Source organism: Poeciliopsis prolifica, unplaced genomic scaffold (assembly GCF_027474105.1).
Source record: "Poeciliopsis prolifica strain line A6 unplaced genomic scaffold, Auburn_PproV2 SCAFFOLD001, whole genome shotgun sequence".
NCBI classification, from domain to species: domain Eukaryota; kingdom Metazoa; phylum Chordata; class Actinopteri; order Cyprinodontiformes; family Poeciliidae; genus Poeciliopsis; species Poeciliopsis prolifica.
Window position 1 is genome coordinate 2,304,129 of NW_026562376.1, and position 26,386 is coordinate 2,330,514.

Consider the following 26,386-nt stretch of genomic DNA (forward strand, 5'->3'; position numbering starts at 1 on the left):
CGGCAGGTAATCAGAGCTGCTTGAGAGTGTGGGCAGTGCCGCTTGATTAACCCGGTCTCATCGTTTAAGAAGCAGCAAATGAATCCCAATCAGATCCCCGAGACGACGCTAAGAGCCGCTAACATGTAGTGGAAGCACCAAACTGAATCACTATTACAGATTTTACCTTTTAAAGCCCAAATCCTCCCAACATGTCGGGCTCAGCTGCTTGGATTAAACAGAAGACACTAAAGATAGGAATACTTAATTTTTAAAACCATTTATTTTTCTGAACATGCAGGAATTTAGTAGATTTTAGAATAGGGTTGTTCAAAGTGCGGCTCAGGGACCATTTGTGGCCCTTGGACTGATATTTCTGTGGTTCAAGAATGATTGAAATTTGTGGACTTTTTATTGTTAATCAGAATTATTACCAACATAATAAAAGTATTTTTCTATCCAGATACTGAACGCAGTTTATTTAATTGATGAAACATAGCTAAATATAGCAAGAATTTTGGAAGAAAGTGACTCAAATCTTTTATTAAAACTGAAAATACATATATTCAACCAAACCTAAAAGAATTTTAAAAACATCTTTCTTTTCATGCAGCAAAATCCTATAAAGCCTTTTATTTTGAAAATAAGTAACGGCTCTTTCCAAAAACTAGAAAATCCGGCTGTTTTATTTGTGTTTTCAGTAACTGCAACGTTATGAAAGGACCAATAAACATAAAAACTTATCGGTTTTATGGATGGCAGCAGAACTGATCGGACAGATTAACCCTGACGCAAAACTTTTCTCTTTCATTTATTTATTCTAAAAATGTGTACAAAACCATTTTAAAGAGACACAATTGAAGATATATTGATAGATTTCGACCTTTAGTCAGCCATTCATAACATTCATTATCAGTTCCTTTCATAGTTTCTGTTTTTGTTTGAATCTTTATTGTGTCTGAATTTTGCTCAGTATAATTTAACTCAGCTAATTAAAATGGCAGACAATTTGCTGATTCATCTTTCATTATATGTAAAGAAAATGTCTTTGGGGTGAATTTATATTCCAGCCTAAACAGAAACCACAGTAACAGGTTCTACACGGCCCTGTTAGGTAGTTAAACGTGATGATTTAGGAGTTTTATCCTCCTTTGGTTTGTTTTTCGAATAAAATAAGCAATAGAAATTCAGCTCAGATTCCATTTCAACCAGATGTTTCGTCCAAAAAAAGAAACATCTCTGCCATATGGAAGCTATTTGTAGGAAATAAAATCCTTCTTTGAACAGAAATGAAGGATTATCATCCTTACATTACCTGCATGTCCAAACGAAAAATATCCAACATTCTTGGGGTTTTTTTCAAATAGGGGAGAACGTTTGCATCGGCGCCGATTATGTTCCAGAGAAGAGACGATGCCTCAGATGGAGGACAGACATGTGATTGATAAATAAATCATCAGGGGCGTCTGCCACAACTAATCAGCTGTCACAGCCTGGGAGTGACACTTTAAAACGGAAACACAAATGTGTGTGACTGACACAAACTTTTTGGGATTATTTCTGTCTGTTCTGCAGCCGCCGCCTCCGCCATCTGATGGGGAGAAAGTGGAAGCAAGAGAAGCTGCCTTGGAAAAAAGGGAAAAGTTTCTGGCGTCTTCTTTCTTTCCGCCATCTGTTGCTGGCTTCTGCCTTTGTTTGAATTCATCTCTTTACTCTTTCATCTCAAAGCTGCAGCCTGTGAGACACAGCCATACAGGTGACTGCCTGCTTTGATCAATTATAGCTGCTGCTGCAGGCGGCCTGGGGCTCAGGCTCATCGCTTAAACCATCATTTGTGCAGAGATCTAAAACTTAATGTACCCTTGTAAATGCCAGATTCCTGAAACCAGGTCATGATTTTTATAACTTTTTCCACCTACATGGTGAAAAATGTCCTGATTGGGCCGATGTTCTTTTGATAATGAAAGGATTCAAATTACAAGATTAGAAAATGTTCACATTCATCTATTATATCCACAGACTTTACAGAAGTATGTTTTATGGTCAGATGAAACCAGATTAGACATTAAAACATGGCAGTGGCAGCAGCATGCTGTGGTGTTTCTTTACCTTCAGTTATTAAAGCTAGAAACTAGAGATCAGGCCTGGTGTGGTGATGGACTCTGACCTGAACCTTCAGAGACACATAAAGGCAGTTATAAAGCCAGCCTTCTGTCGCCTGAAGAACATTTCTATGGAGAAGCAGCATTCAGCAGAAAACCTGGACCAAACCTCCAGAAAACTGTAAAACAGCCGAAACACTGACTTATTTAAATCCAGACCAAAAACCCAGCTGTTCAGAGTTGCTTCAGAACCACAACAAACAGAAAACAGTGTTTCCATTACAGTTTTGTTAAATAAATCTATTTCCACATGGCTGAAAAACCACTTCATCTGAATGCAGAACATTTTTATCAAAAAATTTGAGTCTTTACTTCTTTTTATTTTACTTATTTATTTTTCTGTGTTTCCATTTAGCAAATTAAATCCCAATTTGCGTAATGAAAACGCAGAGAGTAAAGTGGCAACAGGAAAGTCTGGGAGGAAACACTGAAGCGCGTCTCCTGAAGATGCAGATGCTTTCGGAGTTGGTTGTGACGGGCGCAGATGGATCATGTCATGATTAGAAAACACGGCGGCTGGAAAAACGCCTCTGAAACATGGGACTGTGGCGGCGAGGGCTTGAATCTGACCGGAACCTGACAGGTGAACAGCTGAACCTAATTGGGTCAGACGCTGCATCGCCAACCTGCTGGTTAATATTTCATAAAGTCATCTTCTGTCTTTGTGTTTTACTTCGAGGAACACCATTGATTTCAGAGTAAGCTGTCTGGAGGCTGAAGAAATATTGGCTTCACTCATAACATCAAGATTTAATGAAGAGTGCAGGAGAACATGACAGCTGGAGGGAGGAGAAGCATCGGCTCGGCCCATTTGGGTTGAAAAAAGGAGGAAAGTTTTGCCAAAAATGTATTTTGGAAAAAAAATTCTGGGAAAAAAATTATTTTGAGATTTAATCTCTTATTTAAAAAATAAAACTTTCAAATTTATGAGTCTGCAAAACATTTATTAGAAAAAAACTGAGTTTTCTGAGTTTTCAAAGTCAAAAGTGTGCAGGAAATGTAAAACAATTTTAAGATTAATCTTAAAATTCTAGAAAAAAAAAGTTTTCCAAGTAAAAACAGTCAAAAATGTTCAACTTTTTGAACTCAAAAAAATTGCGAAACTCAACAAATTTTCACCTTTGTGACTCAGAAAAGTGTAAGTTTTTGTCAAGAAAATGTATTTGTAGCAGATGTTTGAATTTTCAAGGTCAAAAATTGTTTTTCTAGAGAATTTCTGAGATGAATCTCATTATTTCTGAGATTTTCTACCAAATCTTTTGACTTTTCAAATTCAAAAATGTCCTTGTTCTTCATAGAAAATTTCTGAGATATTTGGCAAAATATGACTTTTGTTTCTATGTAAAATGGGCATCAGATACTGGAAACACAGAAGAGAATAATGTGGAGTAACACTGAAAAGAAAAACGAAAAGTTGAGATAAAGTGATTAAAGAAGCACAAAAGGATAGAAAAAATATTTGACCATGAAGTAAAAATCTGAAGGACATTTAAGAATCGTGACAGAAACATATTAGAAATCTAAAAGCTAATCATTTTATTTCTGGAAGAAAAAGATTGTTTTTCATTTCAGTGGGGAAGGTTACACATTTCTATAACTGTGTATTCTCTGTATTTATCGGTATCCAGTTTAAAATAGTTTTCTTGCTCTAAGATGCCTCTGCAGCCGTTCACCAGGAGAAAATACTTTTCATTCTGAAAACTCAGTTTTATCATAAAACGTGCAACAAAAGCAAACTTTTGAAATTCACTACATCCCATAAAAAAGAAAAGCGAACAGCAAGGAGGTGAAAACATGAATACTTCTTCAAATTATAAATTTAAAGCACAAATTAATTGATAAATGGACATCAGAGAGAAATGAGTTTCACATTTTAATGCTTATTTTTGGATTTGATTTCCACTGATGTCGTTTCTTTATTTTTCCTGTTTTGATAAAGAAAAAAGTGCTGCAATTTATCCAATAGCACAAATATAAAAGAATCTCTTCTATTTGTTCTTATATTCTTATATTTTGTGGGAAATGTTGCTTTGATTTCTCTAATTATAACCACAGACTCAGTGATGTTTCTCGATTGATCAGCTTTAAACTTGTTCTGGTATTTATTGTGTAGCAGAAACTTTCATAGAAGGTGAAACTCAATTGAAGTCCTCTGGCGAAAAGAAAAGGCTGTTAACATCACAATATCAGGTTCTGAAAGTACCAAACATGGACCTGAAGGCAGATTTACGTGAAAGGGTTTTTAAATGGGTATCACTGAATTAAGATCCAGTAAGCTTGTGTATATCCGTTAAATTGAGGAAATGCAAATCAAGTGGAAACCTGGTAATCCCGCAACGAGTTGATCTGAACTTCGGTTTAAATGTCCTCTTCAGGAAAGAGCCGTGCGATTTGCTGCTCCGCTGGTTTTTTGTTTTTTTCCAGCCTGGTTTTCGGCGTGCAGCTGGGAAATCTAAGCTGGGAGAAACATCTGTTTAGTTGTTTCTGGACGGGCTCGGATCAGTTTGCAGGAGCTTTTCCATCTCACCGAGGTCGCCGGGGGATTTAACTTGGAGCATTTGCTGCTTTAACATTACGCCTCCACTGAAAGATGGATATCCTGGAAATGCTGCAGGACTGCAGACTCGCTCTGTCTTTGTTTTACTGTAAAATTAGTTTCTGATCGAAACCAAGTCGGAAAATCCTACCTAGTGTTTCTGTTGGTGTCAGTTAGGAGATAAAACATCAAACTTTAATAATTTTTTAAAATGATTACTTCTTTGGAAATCGTCTATCATTCATTTATTCAGCAGAGCTTTCTAACCGTACAGGAGACACGGGTTTAAAGAGGAGTGGCAAAAGCAAATGAGATGGATTAGCAGAGCTTTCCAATGCTTGAATCTACTGTGAAATATTGTTTCTGCAAACAGCAGACACTGTCATAAACAACACTGTCTTCAGTCAGAGGAATTTTCAGATTTGTTGCGAGACTGACTGCTACTGGAGCTCCTTCTGTGACGATACTTGGATGATGTGATAAGTTTCGTTTCCCTTTGGGATACAGAGCAACTCTTTCAAAAGTGATTTTTGTTCTAATTTGATTGGGAGGCCAAGGAGCAATTAGAAGGTGAATTTATAAGTTGAAATGTGCAAAGTAAATCCATCAAATACATTTTTTTAGTGATTAGTATTTTCTACATCTTCCTCAGTTTCCTTATTTGATCTTAAGTCCCATCTGGTGAGTGATAAATTACAGAGATAGATTACTTTGATATCATGCTATACGTTGAGCCTTTGAAGAGCCACTCAGAGTCCAGACACTTTAAAGCTGCTCTAAACACGAATATTAATTAAAAACCAAAACTTCATCCAGACGTTCATGCAGCTGGAGATGAAGTTCAGCCAAAACATCCCGGGGTCACAGACGGCCGTTTTTTTATACCTTCTGGAGTCCGAGCTCCGGCGGATGCCACGACATCTACCTTCCCTTTTAGAGGGATTAAAAGGTGAAAAAAATAAATCATTAAGTGAGTGCAAGACATCGCAGAGTCTGCATTTAAATCATCTGAGAGCCCCATTGAGAATTATTAAAGCTTTTTCGAGGCTTTCCCATTAGGCAGGAGCGAGAATCTGCCAAGGTTAGTGCAGCTGGGCGTTCACTGGCCTGAATTTGAATTAACGTCATTAACGCTTAAAGATATCTGAATCTCTTAAGTTTTATGAAATGATTCAGTGAAGAGAAACTCTGTCCTGTTGCATTAAAACAAAATAAAAGGAAAGAAATATAACTTTCCAACGTTTAGAATGACTGAAGACAAGGAGAAAAGTTGATGCATAGAGTGACAGGAAATAAAACAAGATAGTAAATGTAAGGGTGTCGCTGCAACATGGGTTTATTTTATGAATATTTCACTGAGATTGTTATATTGACCTTTGACCTGGAAGAAGCTAACCCTAATGCAAGGTGAGAGAAGAACAGAGGAGCATGGCAGGCAAGAGAACCTGTTGACAAGAAGTTGACTAAACTGAGAGTTACTTACCCAGGAGAGGTGATTACTAACCAGAGAGCAGATATGGGATTATAAACTGGGCTGCAGCTGTGGAGATAATCCAGGGAGATACAATAATCTGAAGAGAACGACTGATGGATGAAAACACAAGAAAACTCAGGGGAATAAACTAAACCCGCTAAAGCAACTAAATATACTGAAGGATGAAGCATTTTTCAGAATCTGTTCATCTGCTGTGGTTCATCATGCAGTCGTGGTCAAGGACTGGACCGTAAACACAGGAAAAAAGCAATAAAATAAAGTGAAAATAATTTTAAAAGGACTTTGAAAAGCCAAGGCGACTAATGATCACGATGCATTTCAATGCATTTTCCAGTATATTTTAAAGTAGCTATGTTTGTTATGGAAATCCTGTCTCTATCAATCAAAACTTAAAATAATTTAATGTAACATGGTGGGTATTCGCAGTGCGGCCTGGGGGCCAATCCAGAAGCTCCATTTATTTTGAAGAGCCAAAATGAGGAACGTCATCTCCTGCAGTTGTACCAGAACTGTTTCCACTGTGTGTATTTATACATCTTCAGACATATTTGGTGTTTGAATTATTGAAATAGGAAGTTATAAAAAATGTTGTGTATAAGCCATTTAAGCTGTTAAGTTCTGCTTTTAAAGTTTTCTGTGATCAAAGTTGAGTTGAGAGTGAAAAGTGACTTTCTGGATGTGTTTGATAATGAAGGTTGTTAATTCTGACATAAACTATATTGAATGAAAAAACAAGTGTTTAACACAGACTGACCTCGAGAAACACAAAGAACATTTCCAGACGTTCCCTTTTGATGGTTTCAGTTAACCTTAAGCTCCCTGAAATGACGATGGAGGAAAGGTCATCTGCGTTTGAACTCTGTCATTCACGTTTGTGCAGAGAGGAACAGCTTCCAGACGGGGTGTAATAACATCTTGTGTGCGTTGTGGAAAGAAAATGAGAAGGAACCCAGAGGTCAGTGTACATACACCTTAAAAAATCAAGTTACATCGATCAGACCTGAGAAATCAATAGAAGAGGTACAGTGTAGATTAAAGATATAAGACTTTCGATGACGCTTTCATAAAGTTGACGCGGTTCAAAGAGATTCTGACGGCCTTTTATTCGTTGTCTTGGAGAAAGTCAGGCAGTTCGACTTTAACTCTTTGCAAATGATCCCTGGAGAAGCCATGGGCACAGAATCTGTTTTCTTGGTGAATAGCGGGAATCAAACCACCGACCTGCATAAGATATAGAAAGTGCTGCTGGGAAATGGGAGTGAAGTCCGTCAACTTTTAGTTCCAACTCAAACTCAAGTCTCTCCTCTTTCTTTCCTTTTCTTTTTTTTGAATGTTAACATTTTAAATAAAATATTAATAATGAAAACAGCTGTGACAACTCATGGATAACTGATCAAATATGTTGGGCACTTTCTTTTCTCAAAGTTCGCATAACCAAGCCGACATTGCTAACGTTAGCCTAGCTGCGGCTAGACGAGACAGAAAGCTAGCATAGATGTTAGTGTTTTGTCGGAGCAACTTTCTGTGTATGGCATTACATTTGTGCCACCAACCTGTCTGCATTAAATGAGCCACGCCCCCAGCCAATCACAGGCTGGTCTTTTTTCATCCAATCAGATTATTTCTTACAAATATTGCTTGGATAAAAAACAACCAATAACAATCATCAAATCCAGAAACTGCACCAAATACCAAGCATTACTATACAAAATGGCAGGATTTATATTTAACATAACAAAACTTAAAACAATAAATAGTTGAATTGTGGAATATTTAGGAAAGTTCATCATTAATTTATTTTACTTTGAAATGTGACCAGTAGTTCATGGCTTGTCTTAAGATCCACTAAAAGGCTGAAGTGCAAAAAATTCATATTTTTTTTTTATCTTTTAATTTTTTGCACACAACTAACAGCATACAATTAAACCAACATTTACATACAGGATTCATTATTTTCCAGTACTGAATTCAATGTGTTTATTACCCAACTGATTTGTATTATTTACAACATGTTTTTCTTTTTTTAGCATTTATTTTATCAAAGATAACAAACGAAGCAACGACTCAGAGGAAGTTTCTTCACCGTCTTTGAGGAAGCGGATCGACTACGGCGCTCCTGGCTTGTTAAACATGGAAGGAGGTCTGTCACCTTCAAGGATCAAACTGTCACTTTTGTTTTGGGAATTATACTTCCAATACCGAGTAAATAATTCATCTTTATTCTGTTGAAGCGTTCACCACTTCTTTAAGTGTCACGTTGGACCTCATTTTGCCTTCAGAACCGTGAAAGATCTCATAAACTTTGCTAAAAGGTTTTGGTTCATCAGGTGGAATCTCCATTTCAAATTTCTTTGATTGTGGAATCGCAAAAAACCGGCAGGACTGTTTGGTGTAATTTGCCCCCCACACCACCAGGGGGCACCCAAGAAAAACATAGCATGACAAACTAACATTAACAATTTGTATGTTGTTTTTATAGTTGGTACACATAAGTTAAAATCTAAGACAAAAACCTTGTTCACTGTAAATTTAATGTTTGCTGATGTTACTTTCTAATAGTTAAATTAAATAACTACACACTTAAATACCACTCTGCATCTCAAAATTCCTTTATTTTTTGTTAGTTTGCTACTCCTGCATGGTTAAAATTAATGTAAGCTAATTACAAATTATGCTAATGATGGTGGATATGCTGCCAAGGAACGATGAAGCATTTGATGTTAATCTGTTAGTATGGGCCCCAAAAAAGCTTGGGCCGCCCCTGGTCAGTATATTGATAAGAACTACCTTGATTTTATTGATGAAATATTATTTAAGCTCACAACTGATATCCTTAAAAAGTTACAGTGGTCCAGATTTGGCTCCCAAACCTTGAGTTTGACACCTGTGGTGTAAAAACTCAGAACTCCTCACATTTCTGCATGATTCTCCTCTTGCGTTCTGGAGCCTCTGGTTCTCTTCCACCTCTGCCGGCGACAGTTTGTGCGACAGTTTGTCTAGGATCAAGCGTGTTTGTTTGTGAGTGGGTTTGAAAATACATCAAAGTTGTTCGTCTGCCCCCCCGCCTCGCCTTCAAAGTGCAGCACTGACCCCCCAGCGGCTGCACCGTGTTCAGGAGGCTGAGCGCTGCCGCCGCTTTACATGAAACGGACTCGCAGTCGCCCTGCTGTCCTCGGGGGAAACAACATGGATGGCATCCAGAGCATAAACACACACACATTCACACAGTACTGATCTATTCAAGAGTCTGGTTGAGGTGGGGCTGGCAAGATCTCTGCTGACTGGACTGAAATGCTGCTGATGCCTGCTGCTACTCACAACACACACACACACACACACGCACACACACACACACACACACACACCCAGACACACACACTCCACTGGGGAGAACATTCACATTGATTATACCTGCAGCTATTTTTCTTCAGGTGTCAGTTCATGCATGAATGATGCACATGGCTTCTCATGACCCGCTTTCCCCCCCACACACACACACACCTATTTTTTCCTCCACACACTCTCTCAAACACACTCATACAGCATTGTGCAGCGAGTGTTTTCAATCCGACACCACGGTAACTTTCACTATGGAGATTTTGACGCACGTCTTCATTAGAACATACATGCAGAAACTAACGATGGGACTCTGAGCCTCATCGCGTGAGAAGCAGCCGTCCATTGAGACTGTGGGAGCTGTTTATATCTAGACTTATGGATGCACTGTATGCATGCATTTATGTGCATATATATGCTATGAGGTCATGGAAAAGGAAAGCAGCATGAAAACAACTTCCACCCTTTGGGATGGCATTTCTAAAGTTACTCCTGTCAGTAGCACCAAACCCAAGACAGAAAAAGTTTTATTTCTAAGAGTCAAATTTTCAGCTTGTCTTTCATTCATTTATAAAAGTCACAGTTTCAACCTAAGTATTTAGTTAGAAAGCTAAATATTTATTTGTAACCAGCTTCCAAACAACTATTACATAGTAGTTGCTAGCTACTATTTAGCTTGCAAGCTAAACATTTAGCTTCCTGCTAAATATTTAGCTTCCAAACAACTATTAGTAGTTTCTAGCTGCTATCAAGCTAGCGATCTAAATATCTAGCTAGGAAGCTAAATATTTAGCTAGTAATCTAAACTTTTGGCTAGCAAATATTTAGCTTGCCAACCAAATATTTAGTTAGAAAATAATTAAATATTTACTAAATTAGTTAGTAAGATGAATGTCTAGGATGAAACTATTTATTAGTGAACTAAATACTTTGATTTCTACCTAAATGTGTAGGAAGCTAAATAGGTACTTATAAATGAAAGATTTAGCTTCAAACATAATATTTAGCTAACAAATATTTTGTTTGAATTTAAATATTTAGCTTGTGACCTACGTATTTAGATTGAAAGAAAACATTTTTCTAGAAAGCTAAATATTTACTTCCAAACTAAATATAAGGAAATATACGTATCATCTGGTTCAAATATGTAAATATAAGAAGCAAAATACTCACATATCTGACTTGCTCATCTAAAACTAGTCGAAGGGAACCAGTTTGTAAATTGGTACCAAAATATCTCCTGATAATGAAAACGACAACGACTTAATAATTGCCTGAACAATAAATCTGTCAGTTTATTGTCAGATTTATCTGTCAGAGTATTTAGTTTTCTTGGGTTCAAAGTCAACAACAACACCTTCTAATTATCCCGGTCCGGTTTAAGGCCAACCGGCTCCACGGTCCGTTTCCATTAACGCCTCTGTGTGCTTTTCCTGTGCCTGTTATCTCTGCAGGGGGGATCTCAGAATGGAGTGCAAAAGAAAGCAAAAGGGAAAGGAAGGAAAGAAAGGCGTCAAATCAGCAGGTCGGTCATTAGTGAACGGCTTCAGGTGACTGACTGAGTCCAACCTGTGGGAGGGAGGCAGGCAGGCAGGCGGCTGAGGGGCTCAGAGCTTTTGTGTGAAACTTCAGCTCTTGTTAACATGAAAGAGAGACGAATGGGGAGTTTTGGTTTCGGTAAACTTAATTCTTTGCTCGTTTGAAGTTTCATCCTGAAGTGTTGAAGTTTCTCCCACGCAGGACTCTTTCCCTCCTCCTCATGACAACTGTTTAAATTAAGGCTCATGTTTTATCCACACAGGTTTAAAATGAAGAGGTGGCACCATGACGTCACCGCGCCACAACGCCTGCTGCACCAAACCAAGGAGGTTTTGCTGCTCTGCATTCATTTTGCATTAAAAAAACAGGATTTATTTTTCCTCTCTGAATTACATTTAGTGTTTATATCATTGTAACAAAACCTTTTATAATGCTTCAGAAGAGTTAAAAATCAACCTGCATTCTGTTGGGTCGGTCCTTAGATTATTTCAGTTTTCGATTATTCTGACGATTAATCGGATTTGTGCAGATTTTTCATTTAAACTCTTAAGCCTTTATACAAAATTAGAAATACATTGAAGGATGTAAATGAACAAATAATTAAATTCCTTTCTTAAATAAGACTCTCACTAACAGCTGGTGTACGCTTGATCGTCTGCAGCTAAAAATACTTCTGCTGTTTATGACTTTTCTTTATGGATTAACAAATTTATGATTGAAAAGTAAAAAGGCGATAAGTAGAATATTTTTTACGGGATTTGAACCCGTAAAAAATACGGATGAAACTAAAACTGTTCAGGATAGAAGATATTCACAGAAAGGGTTTTTTATGCATCTTAAATCAAAATGTTTTGTTTTTTGTACCGTTTTGGCTTCATTGTTGCTCTGAGTGGGTTGTTCTGTTAGAGTCGCTATATTCCAGTTAACAATTATTTATTGTTTATTATTAGCTGACCTTTACACCCAGCTACTCTTCCTGGTGTCCATCATTAAAACACACAGTAGAAATCATTCAAATATATCACAGATGACAGATTTAACATACATAACAATAAAAAATAAATTTTATTCAGGTAGAGTTAACGATATTTCATGATATCAAAGTATTTTCTCTGATCTCTATCGTTTTTTCCCCCAATAATTTGGAGTTTTAGCTTTACGACAGTGTTGGGCTGCTTTAATTTTAACTTTCTGATCACATTAATTTCTCTAATGATTTGTTTTAAGTACTTTAGAAATGCACATCAATTGCTTGGTCGATTAATTGAGCTGCTTAACTGATTATTGACAGATTTTTTTGTATTTATTTGTTCACAAGAAGCCCGGTTAATCAGATGGAGGAAGCTGAATGCACTCGGTGTGAATAATCGATGCCGGACTTCAGTGGGTTTGATTTGCCTCAGGCGAGGTTTCAAACCACGACTTCATGTGTGAAAGTAACAAACATCTCAGAACTAATCCACACAAATTCAGGTTGTAATGCCAACATAATTAATTAATATCTACTGGACCCCCGATATCCACAGGTTTAAGGACCAGAGCCACCAACCGAAGTCCACAAATACCTGAGACTCTCTAAAATGAAGGTTTGAAACAGCAAACCTCAAAACGTCCCTGAATTTATCCTATTTTCCATTCAAGAAGCCAGACATTCCCTAATTGAATCAGTTTTAATCAGTAGTTTTCTTTTATTTTGTGTTTTTTGAATCCATTCTTGGAAGCAACTTTTGCTGGAGGACAGAAGAGGGACGACGTCCAAAAACACCAGTTCAAAAATTTTAAATTCAAAGTGTCCACAAAGTTTTCTGTGGAACAAAGTTTAATTATTTGCTGAAAATCCTGAAATATTTAAAATATTTTTTAAAAAATCAGCTCGGAAAGATAAAATACATCTTTCCAGTTTCTATTGGCTGGCGTTGCTACAGCAGCCAATCCAGGAACGCCATTTATTTTTTTTTTGATGCTGATTGGCTGAACACCAAAGTGTGGATATATAAGACTGCAGCTGTTAGTTTCTTCTGCACTGCTAAGATGGCTTCCACTGAGTGTATTAATTAATATTAAGGTACATTTGGTATTAAAATAATCAGTTGTAATAGTTTTCGCTTAAATTTCCATGTATTATAAACTAAATTTGACAGGATTCTATATTTAGGATTAAACTGGAATAATCCTGATTATGTTTGTGCATTTAGAATAAAAATATTCTGTACTGTCCCACAATTTGGCAACAAAGAGAGAAGAAAACGACACAAAGGTAGAATATAAATACAAATAAAAACAGAATAAAATACTGTACTGTAAGGGTAAAATTTTATCATTTTTTAAATGGGTGATTAATAAACTGAACTGAATCAAATTAAAGTGACACAATCTAAAAAGAAAAGTCAGTAATATTTTCTTTTTAATAGGAGCTGCTTGAGTAAACAGAATAAAAATGTAAGATTAGCTCAGCAATCATGTAAAACGGTGGCAGCTTCATCATATCCGGGTAATTAGTTTGAGGGTTTCACACTGGGTTTATTATTGGTGCCATTATCTGAATAAAATATCTCTTCTCTCCTTTCAGGACTTCATCAAACAGAGTCATAAAATGAAGTTCTTTAAACAAATGGCTGTTTATGAGGTGTCAGATAATTCAGAGCAGAGAACGTGAACGTCTCCTCTCTGCCTGGTTATAAATACCATTTGAGCTGTGAAGACTCAACCAGGCATCAGCGGGATGCTGGAGATGTTAGCGCTCCTGCAGACAGAGCTGCTCTGACCTTAATACGCTCCGTGCATCAGGTAGCTGGCTGGAGTCAGAGCTTCAATACGAACGAGGTGGAACTTTCCTCCAAAGCCGGGGTGAGATTAAACGACTTTACGTGAGACGTTTTGGTCGGATGAGGCCTGTGATCACTAACTAAACTGCCTTTAATAGAGATGAGCTCTGAGCGTGCGTGTGTGTGTGTGTGTGTGTGTGTGTGTGTGTGTGTGTGTGTGTGTGTGTGTGTGTGTGTGTGTGTGTGTGTTCTCTGGTTTGAGATACATTGTTAAAATTGGAGCTTGTAGTTGTAATTTTTTAATAATAATAAGAAGAAGGTGACTCCTTCACAAGCAGCTGGTTTCTCACCTTCCTGTTACCTCTGCATGAACTTGTACTGCAGGTAAAACTCTGTAGGTGACTGGACCGACTGCTGCTGAATGAATATTCATCTATGATCGCCCGTTTAAGATCCCAGCAGGAGATTTCTTTTCATAGCCTGAGAACCGGTGGGACACCTAAATGGAAACATCTCCCCATTTCACGGCGGAGCAGCTAAATCCTTTTTTTGTGGCAATGAGCCGCGGTGAAAATCTGTTGGATCAGAGGAAACATGAACGGCAGAGTCAAGAGGATTTCTATGCAGCAGAATAAAACGATGTGAAGTAATGGTTCAAACCCTGCCAACGCCTCCCCACACACTTTTCAAGTGTTTATGCTAACAGTTTCTGTTTGTAGTTAGTGGAGTGATCAGCTGATAATCTGGGATTAAACATTCTGGATGTTTCCACACAGCAGACTCGGTTTGATTGGGAACCAAAATTCCACGTTTGTTATGTTTTCTATGTCAGACAAATCAACAAGTCAATAATTGAAAATACTTGGCAAGATTTTGTGGTTTTGCAGAGCAGGATTTCTCTTTTGTGGTTGGCAAAAGATCATAAACCATTTCTCCCACTAGCATCAGCTAGCTGGCGTTTGTTGTGGGTGTAATTACCCAGAATGCCCTGCGCTGCAGTCCACTTCCTATTTTTGGAGCAGTCTTCGTTCTGCTTGGCGTTCACAAATGCATTCGAACCGCCCCAGAGTTCACTTCAACCAAACCAAGACGGAGATTTTCAGGCCGACCAAAGTTCACTGTTCAGTCTGCATCAGAGTTTGATTACATTTTCACACCTCCCCAAATGAACCGGACAAATGAACTGGACTTTCTAGACAAATGAGCTGGAGTGGGATTAAAGTGGACCAAACAGAGACGGTGTGAACGCAGCCTATGAACAGATCACTTTTACCTCAAAAGAAAACATTGGATCTCTTTTGTTTTATTAATCCATATTAATCCATATTAATCCATATTCCCAAACCGTAGGGAGCTTCTGAAACATCGAGACATCTGCTGTTGGCATGACCTGAGATCATCATACAGAAACAGTGTCTTCGATCAGAAGCCACTTCAGATTCACTGTGAAAATGACTGGAGATTTTTTTAAAATCACTGTAAACCAAATTTTTCACTTTTAATTTAATGAATTTTGAGGCCCAGCTGTGGTTAAATCTACCAGTTTTGGGTCCCGTCTAAACGGGTTCTATAGGGTTTATTGAATGTCTTTAATAAATGCATCTGCTTTTGAAAACTGAGGAATTTAAAACTAAGCCAACAGTCGACTAAATCCTTTCCAAACCTGTTTAATTAGTGCAAACACAAACTGTTGATCTAAAAAATCTGCAATAAATGTTAGAAAGCCACAATGGAATAAGATATTTTTTCATTAAATTTAGTTCAAACGGCTTCACATCTGAATTAAACGATGTGAGAAGATTAGAAATGACTTTCAGTGTCTTTGGTGTGTAATAAATGTTGCCGTGGTTAGAAACACAGATGGTTACATTTGAAACTGTGTGTCAGCAGTACATCCATAGCTGTTTCTTTTTTCTCCACGGAAACATTTCCTGAGAAAATCCATTCAGCTCCACAGCAGGAAGACCCGGGCTGCAGGAGGGATTTACCTCATCATTAAAACCAACACCGGCTCGTTACAAAACCGGCCAAAAGCGCTCACGCACTCTCAATTTCTACATTTAGTCAGGGAGCATTTGAATACAGTTAAAGCAGCATTTAGCCTCTAAAATCCGACACAGAGATTGCTCCAATTTAGAAATAATTTAGTCGACTGGCAGACCGGACGCTGTCTACTGGTCTAGGTGAGCTAATTAATCCGGTGGCACTAAAAATCGCTCCTTTACAGAACAAAGGAGAGTCGTGTCGGTAACTTAGAGCTTTTCTAACTGGGATTGATGCACTTTCACTCAGCTTTTGCTGTAGTTCAGAGCTGATTTATGAAGATTTTAGCGACTGATGAAATGAGATGATTCATTCTCAAAAATCCCTTTTTCTGGGTTTTACTATTTACATATTGGTTTTACTGCTTCTAAAAACAGCCAAAGTGCTTAAAAAGGAAACATACCCAGCTAGTTTTTGGCAACAAGTTCATGGTTTCAAAAACAACGGCACAAATCAGCAGCTGTTACCTAGCAACCCCGGCGGTACTCTGTTCGTTACCTAGCAACCAAAGCAGAGGGCCAACATGTTTGTTCAGCTGGTTTTACTGTGACATGCACTCACTGTACAATGCCATCTGGAAAAAACAAGTGTTGTTGACTTACCATCCAGAAACCATTTGATGCACTACTGTTGGTTGTGCAGGAGGCTCTACTAATGCTTTTCAAGCTGTTCATAGTCATTTTCACATGAGTGTAAACATTGAGTAAAAGCAGCTCATTCTGAAAAGAGCTCAGAAAAGGCAGAGCTGAGCAGACTAAATCCTTTTATACAAGAAAGATTTTATGTAAAAAAAAAAAAAGAATAGCATCAGAGTGTCTGGAAAACAGCGACACAACTTCTCAATGCAAAGCTGTAAAATGGTAAAAGGATAATAGAGGAGCCATGTTGTGATGGTTTCCTAAAGGTGGAGTTTCAGGAAGAGCAGCAGTTTTTAAAGAGACAGAGAACCAATTTCGAGATGTTGAAGCAGGAAGTAAAATTTATTTTAAGTCATACTGGATATATAGCATTTTTATTATATAAAGTGGCACCATGTGCCTGAAACATACGTCATACTACTCCTTTATTTGAGCTTCCTCCTAAAACCTTCACTGAAGAGCTGAAGCTGTTAGAGACGTAGACCTGTGGATTCTACGGTGGCCCTGAAGTGCAAAACACATCAACAAAGTCGTAGTTCAGTTGAACAACTACAAATCCAAAATCACAACATAATCAAATATGCAACATTAATCACAACTGCAAACTAAGAAAACGCAACGACAGGAACCCTTTAGCAATGGAGCGGATATTAAAGTGGGTTGATCCATGTTTTATGAAAGCTGCTGCACAATGAAAAGTACTAAACATATTGTCCAGATTTTCTGTTTCCACTGAACCGGCCACGCCTTCCAGTCTGCAGCACTGAACTCACATTCGCCTCTTTTCTGGAGACACTGGATTCTTGTGGGAGGTCCCTGATGTGCAAAGACTGCAGCGCGGCTGTAGGGTGAGCTGTGCTGCGTCTCCAGCAGGTGATACTGTATATGTCTGTGGCATTTGGATCAATAAGTGAGTGCAAACTGCTGGAGCAAGAAATGGGAGTTAAAATATATATATATATTTTTTTTCTGAAGCAGTAGAGCTCCATGATCCCCTTTTCTCCATGTTGTTCTGTTTTGTCGTTGCTAATTGATAGCCTTGTTTGCAGTTTAATCCCAACGTTCGCAACAGCCAGCAGATAAAATCCCAGTTTGGTGAAGGATTTACTGGGAAGCAGAGGTTTAATAAGGCTCTGTCTTGGCTTTAAGCTGCTGGTGCATAGCCAATTACACTGACTGGCTGCCAAACTTTTATTGCCAGTTGACAAACATCGAGAGCGTGATTAAGGTGGGCCGGAGCCCAGACGGGCCAACGCCACTGCGAGCAAAGTCGGACGGATCACAATGAATGTGAGATAAACCAGACTGGTAGATTTGTGGCAAAGCTTCTGTTTTAATCAGCTGCTCTGGAAGAAAACCAAGTAATTAGGAGGCAACTGAAAATGATTAATAGTGTTAAAGATCCATTCAGTTGAAATGATTAAAGGAAATTACAAAGTGATGAGATTAAATCAGCAGAACTGAATGTTGAACATGAAGAACCATCCGTCCACTGCAGACATGAGACGATATCTGTGTTAAATTTACTCCAGAAGTTTACATGAACAGCAAATTCAGCTTCTGGCATCAGAGTTAAATGAGCTGCAGTTCATGAAAACGGAGAACGTTTAGACTGCAAGTGGCTCTCTGGAACGACGGCGTGTTAGAGTAGATAGAAAATGAAAAGAGGAAAGGTAAATTTCTGTCAAAAAACTGAAAAATTTTTGATGAATCTGAGAAATTTTCTAAACAAAGCAAGAACATTTCTGAGTTGGAAAAGTAAAATAAAAAATGATCAAAAAAGACCTTAAAGTTTTCAGATTAATCTTAGATTTTTTTTTTTTAGAAAAAACATGGAAATTATCTGAGGTGAAAAAGTCAGAAAATGTTGACTTTTAGAGATTTTCTGTGTTTCAAACGTAGAAACTCTTTTGAAACAGGAATTGACTCAAAAAGACAAACTCTGGTCCGCCAACAAAGATCATTCTGGGTTTGGTTGAAGTGAAGTGTGATGATGTTCAACTGCAAGCGGACTGAAAGCCGCTCCAAAGAGCAGGAAGTAGACCACAGCGCAGGGCATTGTGGGTAAATACATCCAAATCAAAAGCGTCAGTGGGAGAAATGACTCATAGCCTTTTACCAAAGACAAATAACCGCTAAATGCTGCTACATTTTTGTTTACATTTTGTGAAGAAAGTTGAGCCCTTTGTCTTCTTCCAATGTTTTTTGTTGCGTCGTTTAGTTCTTGATGCAGCGCCCCCCCAGGCGAGGAGGGAAACAGGTTTTTCAAAGTATTTGATCATTTGACTAAGTGCAGTGTGAAAGCGAACCACAGAAGCTGGAGATGTTGCCAAATGTTCCCAAACTGAACCGAATGAACCCGACGATCAGCGTTTCACTGAAGTAAAATAAACTTCCATGTTTGGAAAAGAACACAGACGGTTTTCATTTAAGCAGAATCACTGTGGTGAATATGTATGACACCCGGTTTGAACCGTGGCATCACACGTGGAGAATGAAGCCCTCCTGAGACACACACACACACACACACGCACACACACACACACGCCCACACACACACCCACACACACACACACACACACAGAGGATGATCTAACAGCAGCAGCCCTCTGAGTTGGAGAGTCTGAAGCACTTATCCAACAAACACAGTGAGCGCAGAGACTGTAAGGAATTATAAGAAAGGGCGAAAAACTGGGATGAAAGTTAAAGGAGGCTCTGGGGAAAGAAAGTGCGATGGAAAGAGAGAGAAGGAAGGAGGAAGAGGAAGAAGGACACCTTGAGGAAGAGTATAAAGACTGTGGTGAGTTAGATGTGAGCTTCCAGCCAAAGTCAGCGGACTGTGAGAGGAATGGACAGAAAATTAGACAAAGATGTCTGTCAGTGTGAGTGGAAACACAAAGAGGGCAGCGATGTGTGGCCGTGATTGTTGCTGCTGATTTCCCTGACGGTGCTGCTCTCCATTGAGCGGCTGACAGCAGGAGCGCTGCCGGTCCCCTCGCACCGCCGCCGGGTGATTAAAAGACCTTGCATCAAACACCGTTTGTTGGGGAATGTCTGTGTGTACAGAGCAGTATGGAGGCGCTGCAAACACAAACACACCTCAGTGAGAGCCGCAGCCCCCAGGAGGCCCGCATATCGTAATAATCACTTTGGGATGAAAGCTTTTTACATCTATGGAAGTGTTTTATTTAGGAGAGATGCTCCGCTCGGTGCAGGACGCACACTGATAATAAAACAAATGTTTCTGCCACAAGAGACCCGGAAGAGGAAAAAATTCCCACAAAGAAGCACAAATATGTCAGAGAAAGGAAGCATTGATCAGGCTTTCAGTGCCTGGTTTCCTATTATTACATTTCAGCTGCTTTCTTTCTTTATAAGACGAACAAGTCAGTCTTCATGGTGGTAATGCAGCGATGAGGTTGATCTGTTCATATATCCACGATGCATATTGGGCCATTGTACATGTAAAAGGAGTCAATTTTGACAAAAATCTCAGAAATTTGACAGAAAATTTTCCAGCAAAAACTCTTCAGTTTCTAAGTTCTGAAAGTAAAACATTTTCAACTTTTGAAACTCAAAATTTCTGAGTTTTTTTCTCGCAAATTTTCAGCTATTCAAACTCAGAAATTTCCAGGTTTTTTTCTAGAAAATTCCTGAAATTAGCATCTCTGCCACAGTAATATGTATATTTTTTGTAGAAAATGTTGGTCAAAGGTCTTTGTTTTAAACTACTTTTGGTTCCAATGTAAATCACCACAGATGGAAACATGCTTGGCAATGTTAAATGAACAGGTTTCCACTTATTTTCTGGCCTTCAGCAAAGCTTTTCAGCCTGAAACCTCCTCCCAGGGAAACATGACTGTCCTCTGCAAGATGGCGGCTCAAACCATGCAGCATGTAAATGAATCCATGCAACACTTCTGACCAGCGCTCAAAAACCTGGGACCTGGGGGAAAAACGCCATCGGCCATCAGCTGGTGCATTATTCAGCCTAAAAGCTTGTTAAAGAGAGCTCACAATGGAGCTGGATGAAAGATTGATGAGTTTTAAAGCAGTTTAGTTGGGCTACGTTATGTAAAGCAATAAAAGAGCGGCGGGACGACGGCATGTAAAGGCAAGACGGGAGAGGAAGAGCGGACAGCCGAGAGCCAATTACACCTGAGACACCAACGAGGAAGACGAGGAACGAAAACGCAAAGAATGCCAAATAAACACAGCAAACATGAAGCAATATTATCAATAAATTAGTTTTTCTTAGAGGTTTCAGTGATTTGAAATGTTGTTTTTCCCCAAACACAGACCAACAGCCAGTGGATTCATGTCAGCAGCTGGAATGTTGCCTGATACGACGGATGCACCGATTGCAGTTTTCTGGCTGATCACTGATTTCTGATCTTTAAAAAAATCTCACCTGCCAATTTCGATTTTGGCAAAAAAAAAAATTTTGTCACTTTAAAGTAGCAAGAAAGTCACTGAGTTGGCAACTGTGGGTCGACATGACCTGGTGGGCGGGGCCAACAGTCAAACCTCTGGACAGCGGCTGAGTTTTAGACCTTTGCTGAGGTCAAATAAGATCGAGGAACAAGATCAGCTTCACATAAAAGTGTCGCCTGATCGTTCATTTCTAAATATTAAGGGATTTGGCATTTTTCAAAATGGCTGCCGTAGTAGCAATAGGGAATATATGTCTGCACTAAAATGTTAGATTCAAAAACCACTGATTCACTAAACCACTAAGCACATGAATACAAAAGTAAGGAAGCTAAAGCTAACCAATAAAACATCTGTCTCTCTATGTTCCACTGACCATACTGTTACATTTCTACAATAAATTTGCTTCGTTGAAACAAAAGTTTGGCTCCATCATAAGGTTTTTCAGTTGATCGAAATTTATTTATTTCACAATAATTAAGAAATCAGGAAAATATACAGAATTCTCCAATTATTCCCCTAAAATTCACCTAATTGTGGATTTTTTTCAAAAAGTATGGTAAAAATTTTCTCAAGAAAACACAGACTGGGAAGTTGGCTTGTGTTTGCAAAGCAGCCAATCCAAGAGCGGCATTTATTTCCCTTGGCGCTGATTGGCTGAGCTCCTGGGAGTTCGACCCCATCAACTGACATCGGCTAACATCAAGGGTCAAAGTCAGACCGTTGATGTTAGCTAAGATGGTTTCTACTGCACGCATTAATGAATATTAAAGCAGATCTTGTGTTTCAACTATTAAATTGGTGATGAATCAAGACTTTTGCACAGGTAAGTGAAGCACGTTTTGCAACAAAAACAGATGAAAAGTATTCGGATTTATCCCAAATATGTTAAATTACAGCAACAAAACGATGCGTTTTTGTCTGAATTGATCCTGAAAACGTTTCTGACACAAACTGAAACATCAGAGATGCGACCGTCCATAAAACAGTTTAAGATTCGTTCTCACTGTAAATCCATGCAGCTTGTCTTCTCTCCTAAACCTGTGTGTGTGTCAGAGGAAATGAACCGTGGAGTAGCATTAAACCAGCAACACACACACACACACACACACACACACACACACACACACACACAGAGCTAGCATGTGAGGAAGACAAAGTGGGAGGTATATTATGGTGGACGGAACCACTGACCCTCCTGTTGAGTTAATGAGCTTTTATTGACTCCAACACCTGAAGTCGCTGCTGTAACTTATCACAGTTAGCACCTCACTCCCCAGACACATAAAACACTCCAGGTTGTAACACACACACGCGCAAATGATCAGTTTATGTGCGCAGAAGACACACACACTCGTTGTTGGCAGAGCTCAGGGGTATGAAGACACAAGCAGGATTAGATTCTGGGCATTACAATAAAACGAGCTGCAACTGTTTTTATTGAAACTGCAAAGTGTCAGAAAAAATAAACTGGAGTTTCTTGGTGCTAGGATGAAATAAAACATATCTGATTTTTCTTTATCTTTCTAAATCCTAAGTGTACAAAAACAAATCAACAAATTCAACATTAAAGCAGAAACATTTTTTATGTTTTTATGCTCTAAAGTGAACAGATGTGTACAATTAGAGGTGGAACTCAATTTAGTTTTTTAATCTAGTTAATTGGAGGGTCTGCAATTAATTGAAAACTATAAAGACAAAATAATCAACAATTTTCTGGATTTAATCTGTTATTTAGGATTTTCAACCCTTAGATTGGTGCAAGTATTTCAGGATCTTCATTTTCTAACAGATCACTTCATCTGGCTCTAATAAATAATTATCATTTTAAATCCGTTGTGCTGTTTTGGACTCCTATCAGTTGCAACAAAAACTGTTTCCTCAAACTGTTAAAACGGTTTGAGGAAATTTACCTCAAACATGAAGTTTTTCTGTTCAAATTTGATGTAAATGTAAGATTTTTTTTCTAAATAACATACATTTTTAGTGACACGACACTGAAATTCTCTGCATCACCTTCCAGAAAACATCCCAATTGATTTTCTGATTAAATTATTTTTTTCAACCAGCAGGAAAGTCAACAACTAATCCTCCCAGGTGATTTAATAAGACTAAACTTCCAAATAACCTTCAGCAGCATCTATTATGCATAACACATCTCCAACTCTGTCCTCATCCGAATTCCAAATGCAAAGGTTCATATTTAAGTCAAAATGGAAAAAAATATATATATATTTTTTTTTTTTTTCTGGTTTGTTTGTTGAAAAGATTCAAAGAGAAATGAAGAAAGTCATCTGATCCACAAGGTTTTCTAAGGAGTTTTATCTGTGAACTATAGGAGAAAAGCTTTAAAAGTTTAAGTTATGTTAAGGTTGCAAGCTATTACATTTTCTGTAGATTTCTGAATGTCTGTGTAGGAAGATTTTCTTGCAAACACCTGAATCAGACAGTGGCGTCTTCCTCAACCTTCAGCCTTTAGTTTGATTTTCTCATCTGTTTCCTGTTTGCTGCATCTTCTTCTTCTCTGGTCGGTGCGCGGTTCATCTCCAGTGGATGGTGCAGAAAGAGGCTGCGGTCGATTCCTTTCCTCTTTTTTCATCTCAGAGCTTCAAAGCTCTACAGAAACCTGAGCTCTGTCCACTTCACCTCCTCACAGCCGCGCTGCGTTCAGGAATACGCTCCGCCACGCGTGGGCTGCTGCAAACGTGTTCAGCGCATTTACTGAGGCTCCATGCATTTTTAATCAACATTCAATCATTTAATATAAAACAGCTTAAAAAACTCTTTAAAAAGGAGCCTATTAGGAAAAACGTTTTATCAGATGGGCATCGCAAAGAGCAGAAATGTGAGATTTAAGTGTCATTCACTGTGGAAGTAATTTAAGTTTATCTGGTGTTTGGAGATTTAAATGTTTATAAGTTGATGAAAGATCTATGCTGCAGCTAGCATAGCCTGTCATAAATGCTAAGGCTAGGCTGTTTCCCCACCATTAGCACTTTTAGCAGCGAGTACATGAGGATAATTAACAGCGCTAAGACCCGCTGAAGCTAAAGGAAATGACATGTCAAGCTGTGCTTTGAGGAAACGCCCTCTGTGGGGCGCAGCTCAGACAGAGGCTGACAATAGAAGTGACTGTTAGCTCTTACATGTATCGTGTCAGAATGGACCAGCTGTATTTTGGCATTAATAAAAGGAATTCATAAATTCATCTCAGTGACTCTTCTTCATCCTCATATATCACAAACTTGGCATCTTGGCAAAAGTTACTTGAGGCTGAGAATCAGATGGGTGATTTTAAACTCTATTAAAACTACATCACATAAATGTTTACACTACAGGGCAGTGGAGAACGGATGATTCTCCACAGTCTTATTAATCTTTCAGGTGACACAGAGACGCACAATAATCTTCATCTTTCTGCAATAGGAGCATTTAATGAACCAGAGGCAAAAGCTTTTCACCTGAACTTCAGTGCTGCTCTGTTTGTATGATGGACGTATTTTACTCTAATCTGGACATGCATCGCTTTCACAAACTCCATCTCATTCTACGCCCCTTTAGCAGGATGCCTGATTACATTTTCACTGATGAACATCATCATCTGCAGCAACACGCCTCCTTGTCTCCGTTTCTTTCCTCCTATCAAACTCTCACCTCACACTAAAGTGGAAAATGGATTTACAGCCTCACAAAGTTTGATGCATTAGCCACATCGCTCGACTCTTGGCAGCTTTTAGTCAAAGTTTCCAGAGGTGGAGCGTGTTGGCAGGGCCTTTTTTGTCGGCTTCAGATCACCTTAAATTGAATTGTCCAGAGGCTGCAGCCAGTGATCCATGATGCTCTGCCTTTTTGCCTGACAGTCTTGATAAATTCAGGTCTTGATCTCTCTCTGCCTTGCTCCGTGAGACGTCGCTCATTTTTCCTTTGTGTTGTCGTCATACAAACACCAGTTCAGTTCCTGTCCGCTCCCATCCAGAAGGACACGGCTCCAGGAAATCCCCTTTAGTCCTTAAAAACAAACTAATTATTTTTTAAAACAATTCATGAGAGCACAAGTTTGTTTTTTTTAACCCAACCGTACAGACTCAATCAATGATGGCTGCAAGATGGATAAATTGGCAGTTTAACCCTAAAGGACAAGCTAGTTCAGCTAACGCTAACCCACTGAACAAACACAGTTCAGCTCCAAACAAGCTCCAGCGTCACGTTTCATTTTGTTCCTGTTTGGTTCTTGTTTGAAGGAAAGTTATTGGGAAAATGTGAGAAGAGGAAATGGAACTGCTGCATAAACGGTCGTAAGCAAAAGCATGAATGTCTAACAGTTGACAACTAAAGCTTCAACAAAGATGTTGAACTTTATTAAACTGAAAGCTTAAGAAAGAATTTGCTCATCTATTGGCGTATTAGTGGAAGTACAACCACCAACCACCACCTGTGAATAGATGAGACTTGCAACTGCCTGCTTCAATAGTCCAAACACCAAACAAGCACAGTGGAAACCATTAAAACAACAAAAAATAAAACAGTTTAAATAAGCCAGAAAATCCCCACAGCTGAATATCAGACAGATAGTTTCTGGTTCCTTGTAGGTGAACTTAAGTCAATAAAATCTTCTCTGCAGTGATGGAAACATGCCAGTGAGTCCCGCTGACCTTGAACAGGCGTTGTTTGACTTTTTTCTCAATCTGACTCTGAGTGCTTTGCCTGGTGGTTCTACTGATCTGGCCAGCAGGTCATCGTGTGATTCACCAGCTGCTGTTTCAGCTCCGCTTTCTTCCTTCCAGTTTGAACTCTTGCTGTAAATGTTTCAGCTTCCTTGAACTTTGAGCACCGCAGGACCTTTTGTTTGCTCCTTCCTGCGATGCCTCCGGACTGCATCAGACTAAAGTACCGGTTCGCTTTAGTTATCATGTTGGGTAGCAAAGTTAGTGAGCTGAAATGGGTCTAATGAGCAGAATGAGTGAACAGGAAGTGAGAGAAAATGGCTGGTTCACAGGTAACCAGGGAAACAACGACAGAAACCAACAGAGAACCAGAACTAAGAATTAATAAAGATTCAAGCAAAAGCTGGTAAAGAAATGCACAAACAGGGGAGACATGAAAATACACGAACACTTCAAAATAAGAGCTGGAACTGAGATTCTTAAAACAAACACAAAAATAAAACATCAGCAAGGTAAAGAATGAATTTAATTAGGCAAACAAAGAGGACAAAAAACAAAATACAGTGGAACAATAAATAAAAGTCTAAGAGATAATGACTGTTTTAAAGAAAAGCAACATTTGTTACATTTTAGTTGGTGCGGTTCTCTTTCACACTGGACTCTGTTCCCCTCCTGGCCTGTGGGGGCGCTGCACCAAGAACCACTGAAGAAAACGACAAGAAAACTTCTGAAGAAAATACTGAGAGCAACTTCCCTCTATCCAAATGTGAACAAAACTGGATAACATAACATTTTAGT

General features: G+C 38.7%; 1 protein-coding gene across 1 annotated transcript in view; it reads right to left on the minus strand.

Moving 5' to 3' along the window:
* nrn1la (neuritin 1-like a) overlaps positions 1–26,386 on the minus strand; it is a 44,941-nt gene that overhangs the window by 11,107 nt on the left and 7,448 nt on the right. The window lies entirely within an intron of this gene.